Source organism: Ursus americanus, chromosome 3, assembly GCF_024610735.1.
Source record: "Ursus americanus isolate L20-20 chromosome 3, mUrsAme1.1.p, whole genome shotgun sequence".
Lineage (NCBI taxonomy): Eukaryota > Metazoa > Chordata > Mammalia > Carnivora > Ursidae > Ursus > Ursus americanus.
Genome location: NC_142129.1, coordinates 37,232,603 through 37,250,121, shown reverse-complemented (window position 1 = coordinate 37,250,121; position 17,519 = coordinate 37,232,603). Strand labels below are relative to the sequence as shown.

Sequence of the window (17,519 nt, the reverse complement as noted above, 5' to 3'; positions counted from 1 at the left end):
ATAGAGAAAAAAATATATATGCCTTGTTTTAAAAATGTGGTCAGTCCAGATAAGAAATGGCATTGCTTAAAAAAAAAAATGCTATTGAACGTAAACACATACACTAAATTAAGTAGAATCTACAGAAAACCAAATGCCACTCAAAACAGTTTCAAGTTACTCTTCTTAAATAATATAGCCACTGGCGAACTTTACAGAGAGGGAGTCAGAGGTGCTGCGTCTCCCCCAGAGGCTTTTAATATTGGGGAAATCCTTATTCGTAGCACACCCTGCTATTTCCAGAGAGAAAACACAGTTTCTCTGGATGAATGATAACCTAAAAATGGGAAAAGTTGTCAAAAATTTCTTCCTCTCAAAAAAAAAAAAAAGGAAGGAAGGAAGGATGGAGGAAGGATGAAGGAAAGGGGGAGGAAGAGAGGAAAGAGGGATAGAAGCAAGGAAAGGAAGGAGAGGAGGAAGGAAGGAAGGAAGGAAGGAAGGAAGGAAGGAAGGGAGGAAGGAAGGAAAGAGGGAAGGAAGGTGGAAGGCAGGCAGGAAGGCAGGAAGGAAGGGAATGAGACCTAGGAAAATATGCAAGCCTGCTTCATTTATTTGTATCCTAAGCAGCAGTGTCATAGAACAGACAGGTTGTTTCAGCCAACCAGACGGGAGCAGCTGCGAGTGCTACATCTTGGCAGTCCGAAGCGATTGGCTCCTCTCTGGGGAGCGGAGGGTATTCAGTTATTAATGACCGCTGAGCAGGCAGCACCATGTCAGTGTGACAACTGATCGGGTGAACGATGCACCACTAACCACCATGGAAACAAGGAGAAAGAAAGCCAGCTCCCAGGATCTCTCTTCACTGGATTGAGAGCCTCAGCCTGCCGACTGAGAGAAAGAGTTCCGGAGAAAAGAAGGAACCCTAGCTGCAGCCTCCTGCCTTCCTTTATATCTTAGAATACAAAGATAAGCTTGCTTGCATGTGTGCCCACCTACAGTCCATGCTTGTGTGTACTTTATTACACACACACACACATGCACCTCTTTACGCCCGGGCAAGAACACAACCATGTGATTATCGCAACTAAAGAACTGAGGAAGCCAGCACGGAGGGACACGGAAGGTGGTGTATCACAGAAACTGCTTTTGCAAGGTAAGTTTAAAATATACATTTCTATTTAAATATGCTCTATTTCTTCTTTAGTTGATGCTTGCTTCCCCCCCCACAAACCTAAATTCTCTGCTGATGTTTTCTTCTTGTCTGAATTCTAAAGCATTCTTCTTTCCATTTTACTTTTGAAGAGAAATTCAAATGCAAAAGCCCTCTGGCTTTGGGTATGCTTAGCTGTGTTTGTAGGATTCTCCAACATGCATTTTACTAGCTTGAACGCCCATCAGAGGATGTGAGTGGGAGAGAAAAAGCAGTGCTGGGGAGAGGAGGGAGAGGAGGGAGAGAGGGGAGAAGGGGACAGTGGGAGTGGAGAGGAGAGGAAGAAGGGGGGAATTTTCTTTTTTCTTCACATTATTTGTAATGAAAAGTGGATCACACATCATTCTGTATTTTGAAACCAATCCCCCAAATGGGGCATTTTTCTCCCTTTCACCCAGCGGATGGAGATTAAGGCAAACGCTGCCGTATGTCAAGAGCTAAAACCATTAAGCAGAGTGGCGGAATGAGCATATCACAAACAGTGATTGAATTTCTGCCAGGCTACATCTTACGGATTGGGGTAAATGACTTCCCTTTAATAACATCCTCCCGCTGGTCGGAAGGGACAGTGCAAATGTCTGATTGCTAATGCAGCTGCAACCGACACACGCGAGGTAAAAGGATCCCATGAACCAGAAGAGTTCTCATCTTCTTTGGTAATTAACAGATTCACAGCAGGGGGGCTTTAAAGTACATTTGCTATTTCAGAAGATTTTTGTTCAAACCGACTACTATATTCCCTTTGCTGTTATTGAGCTATGTGGCTTAATTTGCCTCTAATTTATTTATTTTTAACAATATGTCCTTGTTTCCATGCCTCTAATTTTAGTGAGAGCAGGCTATGAATATGAGTAGAACCTTCCTAATTTAGTGAAAAGGGAATAATGTGAAGAATAAAAAGGCAAGAAGTAAGGATTCAAAATATCTACCTAGGAAATAGTGTGCCTGTCCTGGTACTATAAATATTACTCATATCCTACATTTCTCTTTAGTTTCAGAAGCAATGCCTTTGAGACAGAATTACTCTCAGTAAACTATGGGCATCCATGTACCGATGATTCATGGAATACAGTGTGGGTTAATTTATACTTCCAGTCTTGTAAAAGGAAGCCAGCTACTTAGAATATGCTTCCAAACAGACAACATCAATTGAGGATGTTCGTGGAAACATTCACTGCCTCCTTTAATGGGTCCTGTAGAGACATTAAAACAAACCTAGCATTTGCATTTCATCTTCTGGAGCTCTCTCTTCCTTTCCTTTAGTTTAACTGACCAAATAGTTAATGGAGTCTGCTTCTTTCCAACTGCATGGTATTTTTTTTTCCCCTACAACTGTGACTTCGGAGTTATTATTGGTTTCCTAGTTTATAATGAGCCAAAACCAAAAGACAATAACCAGGCACTTAGATCCTGCCACTTTCCCATAAATGTGTCAAAATATGAGTCACTTTACGATATGTAAGAAGTCAATTAATTCCAGTGACCTTTGTAAATGATGACAATAAAGCAGCTCTGACAATATGCCACTGGCTTCGATTTTCCCTCTGTAAAATGAACAAGTTTAAGAAGAGGTTTCCTGCTCAGAGTGAAAAATGAAAGGTGCTGAAGCATTAGCTCGCAGTATTGGCAGCCTTGCTCACTCTGCCTCAAACGCCACATGCAATCTATAGAAAAAACAAAAAGATTTATTACAAAGAGGAAAAGGTGTTTTCTTTGCTTTTCTGCTATTCATTAGAAGTGCTGCTTTTGTCACAGAACAGATCGGAGATTTTGAGGAACCTCCTAAGTTCCTAACCAAGAGGAAAAGCTTGAAGCAGACATTCAGCCTCCCGATTTCAAACTCCTGGATAATGTAGCATTGCAGTATTGACTTCAGGTTTTCTTAGACCTTTTCCAGGGAAACTTTCCATACCAAACGCACACAGACTGAAATCCGACAGAGCCTGTTTTTAAATTGCAATCAATGATACCTAAGGACAGTGGGTTCACTCCTTAACCTTGGTAAAGCTCACATACATATTTTGTGGATTACACAGATCAACACTGTGCCCACTTGAGTCTGAGAAATACAATCATTCCCGTCTCCCAGTGTTGTCACCCCATGTGCGCCAGTGAGTTTGGGGATCAGAGCAGCATCTACCAGTGCAGATGATGGACACAGGAACATGCCTGGAAGACTTCGCCGTAGTCTCCCCAGTCATGTAGCTATACCAGAAATAGCTTTCTGGCAACACAAGCTTCGAAGGACCATCTTTTCAAGAGTGTCGCTTGTCACAGGCAACACACTGAGTTAGAATGCTGATGAGTAGGTGGAATTTTTTTCTTTGGTTGTTGTTGTTGCTGTTAATGGCTTCGTAAACAGTGTTATCTGCTTTCTAGGCCAGAAATTTAGGGACCTGTGAAAATGGTAATCAACTTAGGATTCATTAACTGTATTTTATTATTTCTTTGTTCTTTTTTACACCTATTGCTTCTTTTTTTTTTTTTTTTTTCCTTTTTTCTCTTTTGCCACAAAATGGGCTTGGTGTTTTACTCCCCCCCCCCCCCGAATTTTTTCTAGTGCAAAATTCCTGTGTGATGTGGCATGGTGATATTGATTGCAAACTAATTAAGTTGATCAGAAATGTTTGTAACCTGAGTTTAAAAAATAACACTTATGTAAGTTAAATGTTATTACTTAGCAGCTCCTGAAGATGGTCATAGATGAGGTATCTGTTGGGGAATTTGAAGGAGATCATTAAAAGGAAGCTACTAGCATACTAAAAAAATGAGTCCCTCCTTCTAGCCTCAGTAAGGATGCCCCCAAAGAATAATTTAAAATAATGTAGCTCGAGCCAATCTGAAGAAACAGTGGACACATCTGCAGCCCACTAAAGTGTTCCACATCCACCGGGTTCTAAGGGTTTAATCACTTATGTATCACTCTTTAGTCCCATGAAACTAAATAAAGCAGGTAAACACAGGGCAATACATTAGCACATCTTGTCTGTGCTGTCAAAGATAAAGCTCTCTGATACTGGCTAGGCAGTGAGTACTTCGGAAAGCTTCACTGTGGTGTAGCTGAACACAGGTCCCGCACAGAGCTCCGTGAATTCCTCTCTGCCTCTCTTCTGATAAAGTGGTGTCTGTCTCAACACCTGGGAAGCAGAAGATGGTATCAGTTCTTCCTGTAACCACAATGTAAAAGCAAATCAAATTCTAATTTAAAGAAAGTAGGTGGTGCCAGAGGATAGAAAAAGTAACGGAGAAATAAAAATGTTTTCTTTAATACGATGGGAGGGGTAGAAGATCTCAGTAGATGCTATTTAGAGGTCATTAAATATAGGGTTAGAAAAAAAGACAAAACGCTCATCTCAAATCTTTATGAAGAAATATGGTACCCAGCCAGTCATCTACTATATTTCCGTAACAGTGAAGTTTGTACATAACTGCTTGCTATTATGCTAATTTATTTTAGGCCATGATAACAGAGGGCCTTTTTTTTTTTAGGGTGCCACTAATAAGAGCACATACACAGTTTCAGCATAAGAGAATGAAGAAGGAAAACATATTTTTATATAATAATAGAAACTTAGGATTGAAAAGGACCTTTAGAAGATGGTCTAATATGTTCATTTCACAGGTGAGGAAACTGAGGCACAAAGGGTTTAACATCGTTAGTCCAAATCATACAGCTCTTTATCAAGGCCTAGAGTACATTCCTTTAGAGTGTCCCTCCAGCACTCCATTAAAACTCCACCTACTCAGTCTTTCAAATATTTTTTTAAAAAGAAAAAAGGCTTATAGATCTGTGCCCCCCAAAAAACCCCAAAAAACACAAAATTTAAGGAAATGTTTATCAGATAATCAAGTACTTGAAAAGCAAAAGCAGGCATTCAACACTAGAAGCAATAACCATTTGTTAAGTATACACACCCAATATTTCAAACTGATCATCTTTTGTATATAATCCACTATGTTTTGTAAGAGTCATAAAAATAAGGGCTTTGCCTTGTTTTTAAAATATCTTAATATCATTATTGCTACCCTTCAGCTGTAGAGATTCAACTACTGGTCATCCATTAGAAGTTTGTCCAGGAATTTTGAAGAGAATCTCCACCTCCTTTTTTACTGGGTCTCACGGTAATATTTTAAGGCACTTACATGTGTCCTCATTTCATACAGCATCCGTTCTCAGGGCCCGTGCTTGGCTTACACACTTTACTGAAAAATAGTGAGGACACTCTCAGGAGAGCAAACCCTACTTCCCTCTCTCCATCACCCCATCCAGCCTTACCTTTTCATTTCCAAAGTTTGAGTGAGACTTTGTAGGCAATGACATCTCCCCTTAATTTCACAGCCCTATTTTTTTTTTCTTTCTGGCAAATTTTTCTTGGTTTCTAAATGTGCTCTCCAAATGTTGCTCAGGATAATAGTAATGAACTGGCTCAAAAACTTTGGGGAAGTAAAAAAGGATATAAAAAGTAACATAATAATTGTGTATATTTGTTTAGAGCGATATTGTTTATTTACAGAGCACTTTCTCAACAATGACATTTGCTCCTCACAACAATTTGGTAATATAGGTAAGATGCTATGATCTTCCTTTTAAGATTAGAGAATGAGGTTCCATGACATTAGAGATCAGAGATTTGCCAGGGAGCTAACACGTGGAGGAGTTAGGGTCTTCTGACTGCAAAGATGGGTACAGCACTGATCATAGTACCTGGCGCTTCGTGAGTCTGTTAGAAATATACACTTCCATTTTCCTGAACTCCCACTCCAAACTTACCCTTCCAAGTTCTATGTCCTTTGCACCATTCCACTCTAGGCGGGCAGATTTTTACAAATAAAAATCTGTACTTCTTAATTTGAATCAGAGTTAATGATATAACCGAGTTAAATATGAAAAACACAACCAACATCTACTCTTGGAGAAAAACACTGCATATTGTTCTACCCACTCATCCGAACGTTTGTCTGACAGCATTGACACTTTGATAAACAGTTGGCAAAGGTCACAGAAACTGGATAAAATGGAATGAGTAAATTTTCAGGCAAGTTCCATGTGGTTGGAAAATTATGAACAAAGTCCTCAAAATCACTTGATGTACTACCAATGGATAAAATGTCAACAGAGAAGCAACAACTTTGGCATCTCTTTCCTGGTTAGTCTGTCTTGGGGAGATAATGACATGCAAAGACCTCAATATGCCAGTAAGTGTATTCACATTAATCTGAGAGCCCTCTAGAGGAAATTTTGTCTTTCAAAAGTAATATTGTCCTTGGAATAGGTGAAAATCCCTAAAACACATGTACAAAAAGTTGTCATACGAAGTTTTATTTCCAGAAAGTGAAGCATTCCACAAATAATCAGCTACTCTATTTAGGAAGGAGTGTAAACATTTTTTTCTACCATTTTTTCCATGTCTGGATTGAAAAGGCCCAGAGACTCCCCAAAGACCCACTGAATCAATTAAGGGCCTACCATCAACAGGAAACCCTTTCCATTTCTAGAGGCCTGAAACCCCTGGGATTTAATTCCCTGAAGAGTAAAAGAGGAGGCAGTGTTTCCTGACTTATTCAATGCGAGGGGTCTAGGAAGGGGAGAACACATTCATTCCCCCTGGGACCAAGCCTGCTAATGTGCCATGGACTAAAGCAATGGCCATCAGGAAGGCTCAGGACTCCCAATACTTACAATGACTTACATAATGCTATATATTTTGACTACTGAAAATACTTAAAGAGGCTTCATTTTCATTGTGGTAGAGAAGATTGATTTGTGCTCATTACAAGTTTTCTCTAAAATTACAAAACTGAATTAATAAAATGACTGCAAAGACACAAAGGCAAATATTTTGGTAGATTCATTCCACAGGAGTAAAATTTATCCATAGTATCTTACAGTCTCATAATACTGAAAGGTCAAGGTATTTAAATTACATTGTCAGCTAACTTATGCTTTATTTTTGTTAAGAAAAAAATAAAAACTCAAAAAAACTTTAAAACAGACATGTATTTTTAGAGATAGAATTCATATTGGCCTTTATATCTCCTTAGAATATTTTTCTCATCGCTATGTTCATATGCCCAAGACATAGTGGTCTTATTGTTTGCTAACAGTCTCTGGGCTCTACACTGAATTTTATTTTCATCAAAAATTGGTCACTCAGAATCACCAATTACTTAATCTATTCTACAAAGAGTATATGGAACCACAACGGCCTTTATTGAAATTCCAATAGTTGCAGGGGGTGATTTGAAAATACATCTAGACAGATCATATTTTGATTTCTACAAAGGCCAAGGGCTTAATGGCCTTCCACTGCATCTGCCTAAGGACTGAGAACGAAACAATAAGTAGGCAAAATGGGGCTCAGTCTAGGTTGCAGTGCTGTATCATTTAAGAGAAAGTGCAATAGGATGGAAAGAGAAAAACAAGCTACCACCACACATGGAAAAAAATAAAAGACATTCTAAGCACATGTAAACCTTGGAAGCTCTATTCCTAGTAGTTTTTGAATGAAAAACATATGCCATTATAAGATATGAGCTTAGACTGTATTCATCCAACAAGTCAATTTCTTGCGTGAATAGCTGAACTGATTCACATTCCAAACACATAATTTATATTTGTTTCTCTTCTGTAGTTTATCACCCACACATTTTTTTACGCAAACACAACAGCTGCTCAAGGAGTGTCATAAGGTGATGTTCAGCTAACTTTTTAAAATCAGGGAGGCATTTGCCAAACTACCATTTCCATAATCAGTTACTTTATTTTTAATGAGCAAGCAAATTCCATGTAAACATCCGAGGCTCATCTTTCATTTACACTATAAATTGTATCACGATGTGCGGCTGTTGGACAAAACAGTCAAGGAAGTGAAGAATTAAATGTTTTATGACATAAAATACTTTCAGTAGAGATCTTAAGAGTTCAGATCACATTATCTCTTCGACAATCCTTTACTGGCTAAGGGACTGGTCATAATATTAGCAGATCTCATTTATTACATACAGGCATTTTCTGTGCCAAGCATTCTGCTAAGCACTTCACGTGTTTTCCCTTGTAATTCTCATAATAACCATATGGAGCAAGTACTATTACTAACCCCACTTTACAAATGAGGAAATTAAGGCTTAAAGAAAAAAAGCAACTCGCCTCAACTAATGAAAGGCAAACAGGAAAAGGAATCTAGGTTGGTTTGGCGCTAAAGAACATGGCTTTTGTGCATGAGGCAACGCTGCCTCTTGTTGGTAGTAACTGAAGATAGCTCGTCCACACTGCCTTCTAGGAATCAGATTCTCTTTCAAAACATAACCATCCATTTATCATCTCATGCCATGCATTCTGCTCATACAAGGATATCATCTCTGCAAGATTCATTCCTATTTTCATTTTGTTGTTGTTGTTTCTGAAGGAAGTGTGATGATTGACTTATTTATATTTGGGTATCACTACTTGATTAACTAAAATGATTTTTGCAGTTTGGTTCACAGCCAGACTTGAGAACTGGCAGCTTATCGTCCTCTTCCACCATTTTTCCACCAATAGAGTTCAACAGGCTGCTTTACCTGTGGCCATGCAGCACAATAACTGGCACAAAGGAAAAATGCAAAGCTTAGCTTGTAAGTCTTAATTTTCATTATTTACAACAGTCTGTCCACAGCCCTCATTTCAGTCTGTGGATCCTTCCTTACTCATGCATTCTCTTTTAGACAAGAAGCATCAAAACAGTGAATGCTATTTCACTGCTAGTATGAGCAACAATTTTCAATGAAGTTCATCAATCCTCCTCAGTATTAATAAGCTTCTAGCTCTCCAAAGTTAATAGACAAAATCTGTTTTTCAAACTGAGCATGCTGAGCCAAACCTAAAACTTTAGCAGAAGTGTTCTATGCCAGCTGTTTGCAAAACTTCAGCGTTTCTCACTGAGTGACCTCCTCAAAGAGGTATCTGGGGAGTCCTTCAATTTGACTGTCCTACATAGAAAAAGCTGAATGTGAAATTAAGGCCAAATGTTACTAAGGATTCTTCCCATGATGAGGAATGGGGTTTTGAGAGCTCGTGTTCATGTATATTTTCTTTTCAGAAGGAAGATTTAAAAAAAAATAGTAATTGGACAAATGAAAAATGAAATTCAAGTTTGAGGCGATAAACAGCTAAGATATCGATGCCTCATGAAAAACCTGACTCAACACACGTAAGAAATAAAGGATGTGTATAATTTTAGATTAAAGTTTTGGATTTTTTTTCCCTATGACCTCTTACATTCATATATGACAATGAGGAGCAGAGGAGAGAGAGGGGATGCTGGCCAACAGCTTCTCAACACATACCACGGCCTAGATCCTGGTTAAGTTCTTTCACACCTTATGTCACCAAAGCACACAGCCCCACAAAGGAACAGAATGGAGAAGCAAATATCTGACTCCAAAACCTATTCTATTAAAACCCTGTTATTGTGCCTCCCACATCATATATTTCTTAGAATAATCATAATACATTTCTCCTTTGAGAAGCACTTTACTTTTTATGCAGAAGCATCCAACAATAGGCACCTTCTACAGTTTTAAGCTTTTCAGCAAACATCAGAAAGCTTATATAATAATTAAGCGAACTTGACAGTTTTACCACCTGGTGCAACCTGATAGTATTTCAAGAATGACATAATGAACACTTAACTAACCTAAAATAGAAGTATTACTTGTGGATTTTTTTTTACTCAAACATTCTCATTAATCTGTGTAACTTCAGAAGTGTAGTGTGTTTTTTAAAAAGTCATGGTTGAATTCCAGAAGGACTTATGAACAGCTAAGATCTTTATCACTTCTTAGGGAATGCAAATCTGTAACAAAATAAGAAAATTTTTCTTTACCATGAATAGCTTGCAAATTGAACATACAGAACAAGATTTCAACCCCATCTTTCATCCCTGAGTGTTGCTTATCAGATTTCGGGAAAACTTCTATTTTTAAATATTGTGTACACCTAGGAAAGATGATGAACACTTACAAGTTTAAATCTGCCCCATGAAGAATTTTTCCTGTCTAGAGCAGTAACCCTTTGACTGACACATCCTCCCTCCACTCCTTTCCACACCTCCCTGAAGGTCATGGTATATTGCCTTCTTAACCTCACTTAAGCGAGGAGCTTCCTGTTTGACACAATCATGTTAAATTATAAATCAGTGTGCTACTCTGTACTTTACTTGATTGAGATGTCTATGAATCTTTGAAAGGAGAGATATTCTAAAATAATATACCACTTAGGCATTCATTTAGACATGTCATATCATGGTCATTTACTCAATCACCATGGATACAGGATAGTCAATAAATGGAATCTCGAGAATTGATCAGGAATGATGTATGTATGATACAGCAAATAGAACCAAATCTGTCTCTCCATCCACCTAAATTTTCCCATCTTAAGAGGTACCATTCTACCAAGATTTTGGAAGGTACCATATTCCAAAAGTATTGCTAAATACATTCATTGTCTAAATGTTATTTATATGTTTGTAACTTTGCTTCATTTTTAATATGAAAGCAAAATTTATTAGGCTGTCTCTGTGATGAGCTACATTAAATTCACTTGGGCACTTATTATTTTTTTTATTTTTTTTTAAAGATTTTTTATTTTATTTATTTGACAGAGACAGCCAGCGAGAGAGGGAAAACAAGCAGGGGAAGTGGGAGAGGACGAAGCAGGCTCCCAGCGGAGCAGCCTGATGTGGGGCTCGATCCCAGAACGCTGGGATCACGCCCTAAGCCAAAGGCAGACGCTTAACGACTAAGCCACCCAGGCGCCCTTGGGCACTTATTTTTAACCCAGAATATTAGAATCTCTGGAAGAATATAAGCATCCCAAGTGATTTTTTTGGGGGGGGGGGGCACAAAATTTCAGAACTGATGGTTAAAGATTCAGGTTCTTTTCCTTTGTCCATTATCTGTCATTCTTGTTTCAGGTTTGTAAAGATTGTTTAGTTGAGACAAACAATTAATTGCCTGAATTGATACAAAATATTCATAAAATAGGTACACTGCGTTGTGCTTTTCCCCAGAGAATACTAGGAATAGGATACGGCTAAATGAGTTAGGGATTTGATAAGGGATCTGACAGACATTCAAGTGGATGCTTTGAGTAATATGCTTCTAAGTCTGTGATAACAATGGTCCCTATCTCCACTGCCATTCACAGTCATTTCTTGGCTCTCAGATAATGCCTGTAGCATGGTGGGGTACAAATCCTTAAGGGAAGTATCTACCAGAAGTGGGCAATACCCTTCATTCCCACATGTTCATGAACTCCTATTTTCATGTACTATACTACATTTCATGCGCAACTCAACTGAGGGTCACCCAAAAACTGCCCACTGACACCATTAATGAATGAATTCTATACTGTCTATTGATTTGCTTTCAAATGCCATTGACTACTATAAGGAGTCAGAACTGGTATAACAGAATTGTCAAACTGAGAGAGATTTTACAGATATTAGGTCACCTGCTTGAAGTGACTCATTACTTAAATACAGAACTGGAACCAGAAACCAGGTGATTCAGTCCTTGCCTTGTGGTTATTTCACAGCACATTGACCGTGATGGTAGGGTTTCAAAAAGAATGGGCCATATGCTCCTATCAAATAGCTCATTTTCTTAAGCACCATCATGACCAAAAGTTCCCAAAGTCAACCCTGTAGGGAAATTCAGCAGTGCCTTCTCTGTGAAGGGTCCATATATGTACAACCTCTTAGCTGTTGGGAGTCTCGCAGAAGCCCAATTCATTCTCCAGTCACTTTTCAAGATGCCTCTTTAGAGTGGCATTTTGTTGCTGCTCAGCATCACGCATGTGAAGTATTTGGGACTGGGGTTTTGACTATGTACCCTAAAGCCACTGTAGCTGAAGAGTTGTTTTGTTTCCCTTTTAAGTCATGGGAAAAAGAAAGAGACAGAGAAATTCTTAAAATGAAAAACACACAAAAAATGGCAACTACACAAAAAGTTTCATATTTATCCAAAACAGAAATAGAACGATCCCAGTTCTTTGTGCTACTCCATTAGAAATTTCTTCTCTTCTTGGACATTCCATCTCAAATGTAAAAGGCTATGAGACTATTCCACTCTAATCCTCTTTGATTGGGCCCTAAGAAACTTTATAACACACACAAAATAACTACAATCTTTGAAATTATGAATCTCATTGCCAAGTTATTTTTGTGAACTTTTATTAAGACCCTAATGCATAGTCTAGAATAACGGGCACTCAAGCCCCTGAGTTGTTGCATTACAATTTTTACATTGCTGACAATAACATGATCTTCTTCAATACCACTATGTCCATTTATTATGGTGATTTCATAGAGATAGCTCTCATTTTTCTCTCATGTGAAAATTCCTTCTTGTGAATGCAAACGAAGGATGTTTAAGTTAAATTTTAACAATTTGGGGTTGTTTCCCCCAAAATGTAACCACATCTTAAGAAATGACAATTGGCCTAGTCTATCATCTCAGAAAAGCTGTATTAGCATTTCTGTAGATTTAGTTAGCAACTGTATTTCTCTATCTATTCCAATGCCATCTTAATACAAGCATGCATGCACACACACAAATACTGGACTTAAAACATTTTGCCAACTGTTAATAGTTTCTTACCAGTTTAAAAACATTTCAATTAAGTCTAGACACATTTACTTGTACCTGGTCTCCAATAATATTTCTTCTAAGACATGCCATATAACTGAGATGACAAGTATTGTGGTGTCTTTTAAGAGTTATTTTTATAGGAAACACTGGAAAGAAATCCACTGGCCAATAAAGTTCTGCAATCTTTAATGGAAATTAAAGTCAAATACCATTCAAGGGGCTCTATTTTGCTCTGCCATTTCTCCTGTTCTCACATCTCCACCTCCAAAATCAGTCTAAGTCACAATAAATTCTAATAATCTATAACCATTACTATGACTATTATTAATTGGGTAGCGGTTAACATTTAGTGATTACTTTCTATGTTCCTGATGCAGTAAAAATAATTTTTATACTAAGAATTTTTAACGCATTATTTGTTTTAATTTTCATGATATCTCTCTGTGCAGATACTGTTATCACCCATCTTTTAATAGATAAAGAATCAATGTCAGAGAAAGAGAAAGAATTAGAGTCCATGTCTGATCTTTTCATTACTAGGCTGAATCTATTGACCGCCATTTTAAGAATCAGAGAGCAGGAGAACCAGATGAAGCATTTGCATTGAATACTTAAGATAACTTACAGTTAAGTGTGGGGCAAAGTGGGAATAGTGAAAAGTGATATTCCTATGATACCACTTTGGAGGAAAGGCTATATTTTCATTTTCAGTTTTCAAGTATAACACCACTCATATCTCTGGGTTTGGGCTTATACTCAGGCAACATTTCCGAAAGTCAACCTTGCTAGAAAAATGACTCCTACTGTTAAGGAATTCCTTCCTTCCTTCCTTCATTCATGCCTTCATTTTTCACAGCTCTGGCTGGTTTTACGGAGTTGGAAAGGATGGAACCCCAGTAGAGAGGAGACAGAAGTCATACAATTCTCGCTCTCCCTCCCTCCATGTCCTGCTGCCCCATAAATGTATAGCTCTGTAAGCCACCGTTCAGTATTATTCTAGAGAATGAACGTGTCTTTTGTCATCTGCGTTAGGCTTACCAAATACAAACTTTCATTCTAGAAATGTTCTCACATCTGCTGCTAGTGCTCCCAGTTTATATATTTTGAGTATCATTATGCTGTCAGTTGAGTAACTAACACCATCACTTCAATCGCTGCTGCTCTCAGTTTAAAAAGGGAAGAGGAGATACTATACATGAAAGTATTAAGTATGGTTGCCAGCAATAGTTGAAAATGGTGCTAAGTAATAGAATAGCCTCATCATTAATCCCTTTACCTAGTCTTTGGGGGTTTGGCTTTTTGGAACACATGCTAAAGAAAGATTTTCAGATGTGGGGGAAAGGAGGGTTGTTAGTAGGGATGGAAAATGTGGAGAACTTGCCAAGGGGAAGCTGGGGAAGTGACATCAATGTATTCTGGTAAATTGTAAGCTGCACTATTCATTAATTAAAAATATGCACACAAATACCCAGGCTCTCGTTCCATTGGAAGCAGAAGCAAATCTGGGACAAGAGAGTCATGACTTCTGGAACAACAGGGAGAAAAGGAAAAGCAATCAGAAGAAAGGGGATAGTCTTATATGCATGAGAGGAGGAAAAATAAAGGGAAGGGAAAAGGAGTTGCAGGTACAATAGCAGTTAGAAGTGAGCTGGATGCAAAGTATGGATCCACTTGCCATAACACAGAGACAAAAGCTTGACCATAGACTTTCAAGAGCTCCCAGTGCAGAATGATTTCTATTGCCACATCTAAGGAATCATGAAAACAGAAATGTACTCACTTCTGTAGATTGAAAATTTATAAAGAAATTTGTATTTCCAAATAAAATACTCACAAAACCTTTTAAAGTGCCCTTTAAGAGTAATTTGATTCCTCTCCCTGAGATAAACCAAAGAATCCAAGTGTCAATATGTTGAAAAATGACAAAACAGATGTCAAATAACCTTCATTTTGCAACAAACAACCTTCTACGAATCTGACATCTAGTTATTCCACTTAACGTCATATATAAAACTCAGAAATTATGCAGCCAGAGAATGGAATGCTAATTCATGACAGCATGTAGATAGGAGCAGATGAGAACAAAACACCACAAAAGCACATAAATTGACCAAATAAGACTGCATATGTTCCCATCTTCTATGACAACAGACACCTATTGACTGACAATTTACATCTGGTTTGCTCCCCTATTCTGCAAATCACAAAAATGGGTTGCTGTGGCAACTGTCATGTGCTATTTAGCTTCCTAGAAGGAAAAAACAAAACAAAACGAAAACCTCAAAGTACCTTTTTAAGACACAAATACAGCATGCCTTTTTATTGTTCCTCCTACCCCAAGAGAACAAATCTCCTGACAGTAGATTTATTTTTTCATAGCTTTAAAAATGGGCTTGCTTTCTGTCATTTGCATTTTTTTATCATGTATACTACCAATTTATGCAAGTAGGAAAGAAAAAAAATCCATAGAAATATAAAGGAGATAGATACAGATTGCCTGAGTCACATGAATGTGATAGGGCCATTGTCATATACAGCATTCCCACTTTTATCATCAGCAGCTCTCTTAGCCAATTTAACTCTACTGATGTATGTATCAAATTCATGCATGATACGCCGAGGAATACACTAAGAGCTCAGCAAGGCAAGTGCATTTTTCTGAACCAAAAACAAGAGCAAGGTGCAAAGAAAAGATCATTAATTTTCATGGAAGCACATTCTTAATCTCCCAGTAACACATAACATAGTCTGTTCACAAAGATGCTACATGGGATCTTAGAACACATCAGGTTACCAACATCTGTGCACCGTGGAGCTCGCAAACTAACGCCTCCGCACGGAAGAAAATGGGAAGAAGAATAGTCATCCCTTACCTACTTACTTCTCCCCTGGGACCTAAGAGAGTGAAGGCAAATATGTAGAACGTTTAAGGCCCTGAAAATGGAACAATAAAAGCTCTAGTCATTGTTCTCCATATCTAATGGCAAGTTAGATAACTTTTCAAACTCCCCAGATAGTGGTCTGATGTGGGAAGGTCAACGAGTTACAAGGGCTCAGTCATCAGCTCTTGAAACAATAGAAGTCTCTTCTCTCTGGAAGTTCAGAGAGTTTGAAAAAGAAAAATGGTCCACTTAAAAAACGAACAGATATGTCCTCCACCATCACCACGAATGCCACGTGAAAACCCTCTTGAGTTTCTCACCAGCCCAGGCTTGACTAAAGGACTCACTATTCTGAGGCAGGAACTCAAACAAGGCAAAGGTTGGTGAGGCATGGCTACTAAAAGATACTAGGGATTTATAATGTAAGTAATAAGGTAGGAGGAACTGAAGCCTCAGTGTGTGAAAATACTCCATATGCAGAATGCAGATAAAAGTGCCCTTTACAGATCTTGGAGGGAAAAGTACCTGACTGTACGCTGTATCAGTCTTCTGCTGCTCCATTTAATCATACCAACGAAATGGAATGAACACACAAATAGATTTTTTTTTCACTTTTCCTTGGGCAACAATAGAGAACAATCAATTTAAAAATAATTGGAGAAATTTGTGTTTTGTTCAGAAGAGAAAAGGAAAACATTCATTCAACAGTACCACATAGAATCATTTGCTTAATAGCATTTCTAATATGTTATGCATTTATGCAATCTACTTCTTACTATATTAAAATGCAAAAACAATTACTCTGAATGTAAATCCTAGAAAACAATCAAAGTTTCTATTAAATCAGGGAAGAGACAGTTAAGCCGCAATGTGATTTGCAGATGCTCATGAATAGACAATACTTAGAGTTTCTCTCCTTCGAAAGTGAAAGAGAGGCTGGTGGAGATTCAGAGATCCCCTCCCTCCCGCTCTCCCTCCCGTTTTCCTTCCCCCTTTCTCTATTCTTCCCTACCCTCCCTCCATCTCTTCCTTCCTTTCTTCTCAGGCTCAGAATAAGGGGAGTTTGTATTTAAAGTCTGATACTTGAATTATGGGGGCCTATCAAACCGCCTCCCGTCGCAGTCCTCCATCCGGGAGAAACTTCTGACAACATTCGGTTATAAATAGTTTACACTCAACTGATCAGTCACAGGGGAATAGGGGCAGTTTCAGCCCTCGGGGCCCTTTGTCACACACAAAACGTCTTTGTTGTTCTTTGTACACTTACACTAAACCCATTTCTCTGCATTAAAAAACTAAAATAAGCATGTTCAAGAAGAGGTGACCGAACACAAAGCAACGAATAAAAAGATTCACAGGAAGCATTTTCTATCTCACTGTGTCTGAAAGGAATTGTTTTAATCCACATGCTTTAATTGTAGTGCTCCTGAGGTTCTCATCTCAAATAGGAGATTCAATAAACGTTTTCCATGCTCATGTTAAATGTCAAGACCATAGGTTTGTTCTTTCAGATCTAGTGAGCAGTATCGTTGGATCATAATGAACCCCCAAAGATTTCTTTGCCATCGCTCAGCTGTCCATTTCAAAGCTCTGGGTCCTCCTATATACATCTGACTCCGCTGATAATATCATAGAATCTAGTAATACAGAGCTTACATTTTCAAGTAAATTTTACTCATTTTGTGTGCTTCATGAATTCTGAGTGCTTCCGCTGAAACTTAGTGCCAACAATATTTGCCCAGGTTTGACTGACGGCAGCTATTGTTTTGGTTTGGACGAACTTTTGTCTTTAACAGAGTCTATATGAATTTTAT

The 17,519-nt window shown here is 38.2% G+C and overlaps 2 protein-coding genes across 4 annotated transcripts in view; one reads left to right on the top strand and one right to left on the bottom strand.

Moving 5' to 3' along the window:
- Positions 1-17,519, bottom strand: part of IMMP2L (inner mitochondrial membrane peptidase subunit 2) — an 825,524-nt gene that overhangs the window by 402,586 nt on the left and 405,419 nt on the right. The window lies entirely within an intron of this gene.
- Positions 682-17,519, top strand: part of LRRN3 (leucine rich repeat neuronal 3) — a 35,724-nt gene continuing 18,886 nt past the window's right edge. Inside the window, exon 1 of the mRNA XM_045792827.2 lies at positions 682-1,132. The gene's annotated coding sequence lies outside the window, so the exon portion shown is untranslated. The remainder of the gene's footprint in view (positions 1,133-17,519) is intronic.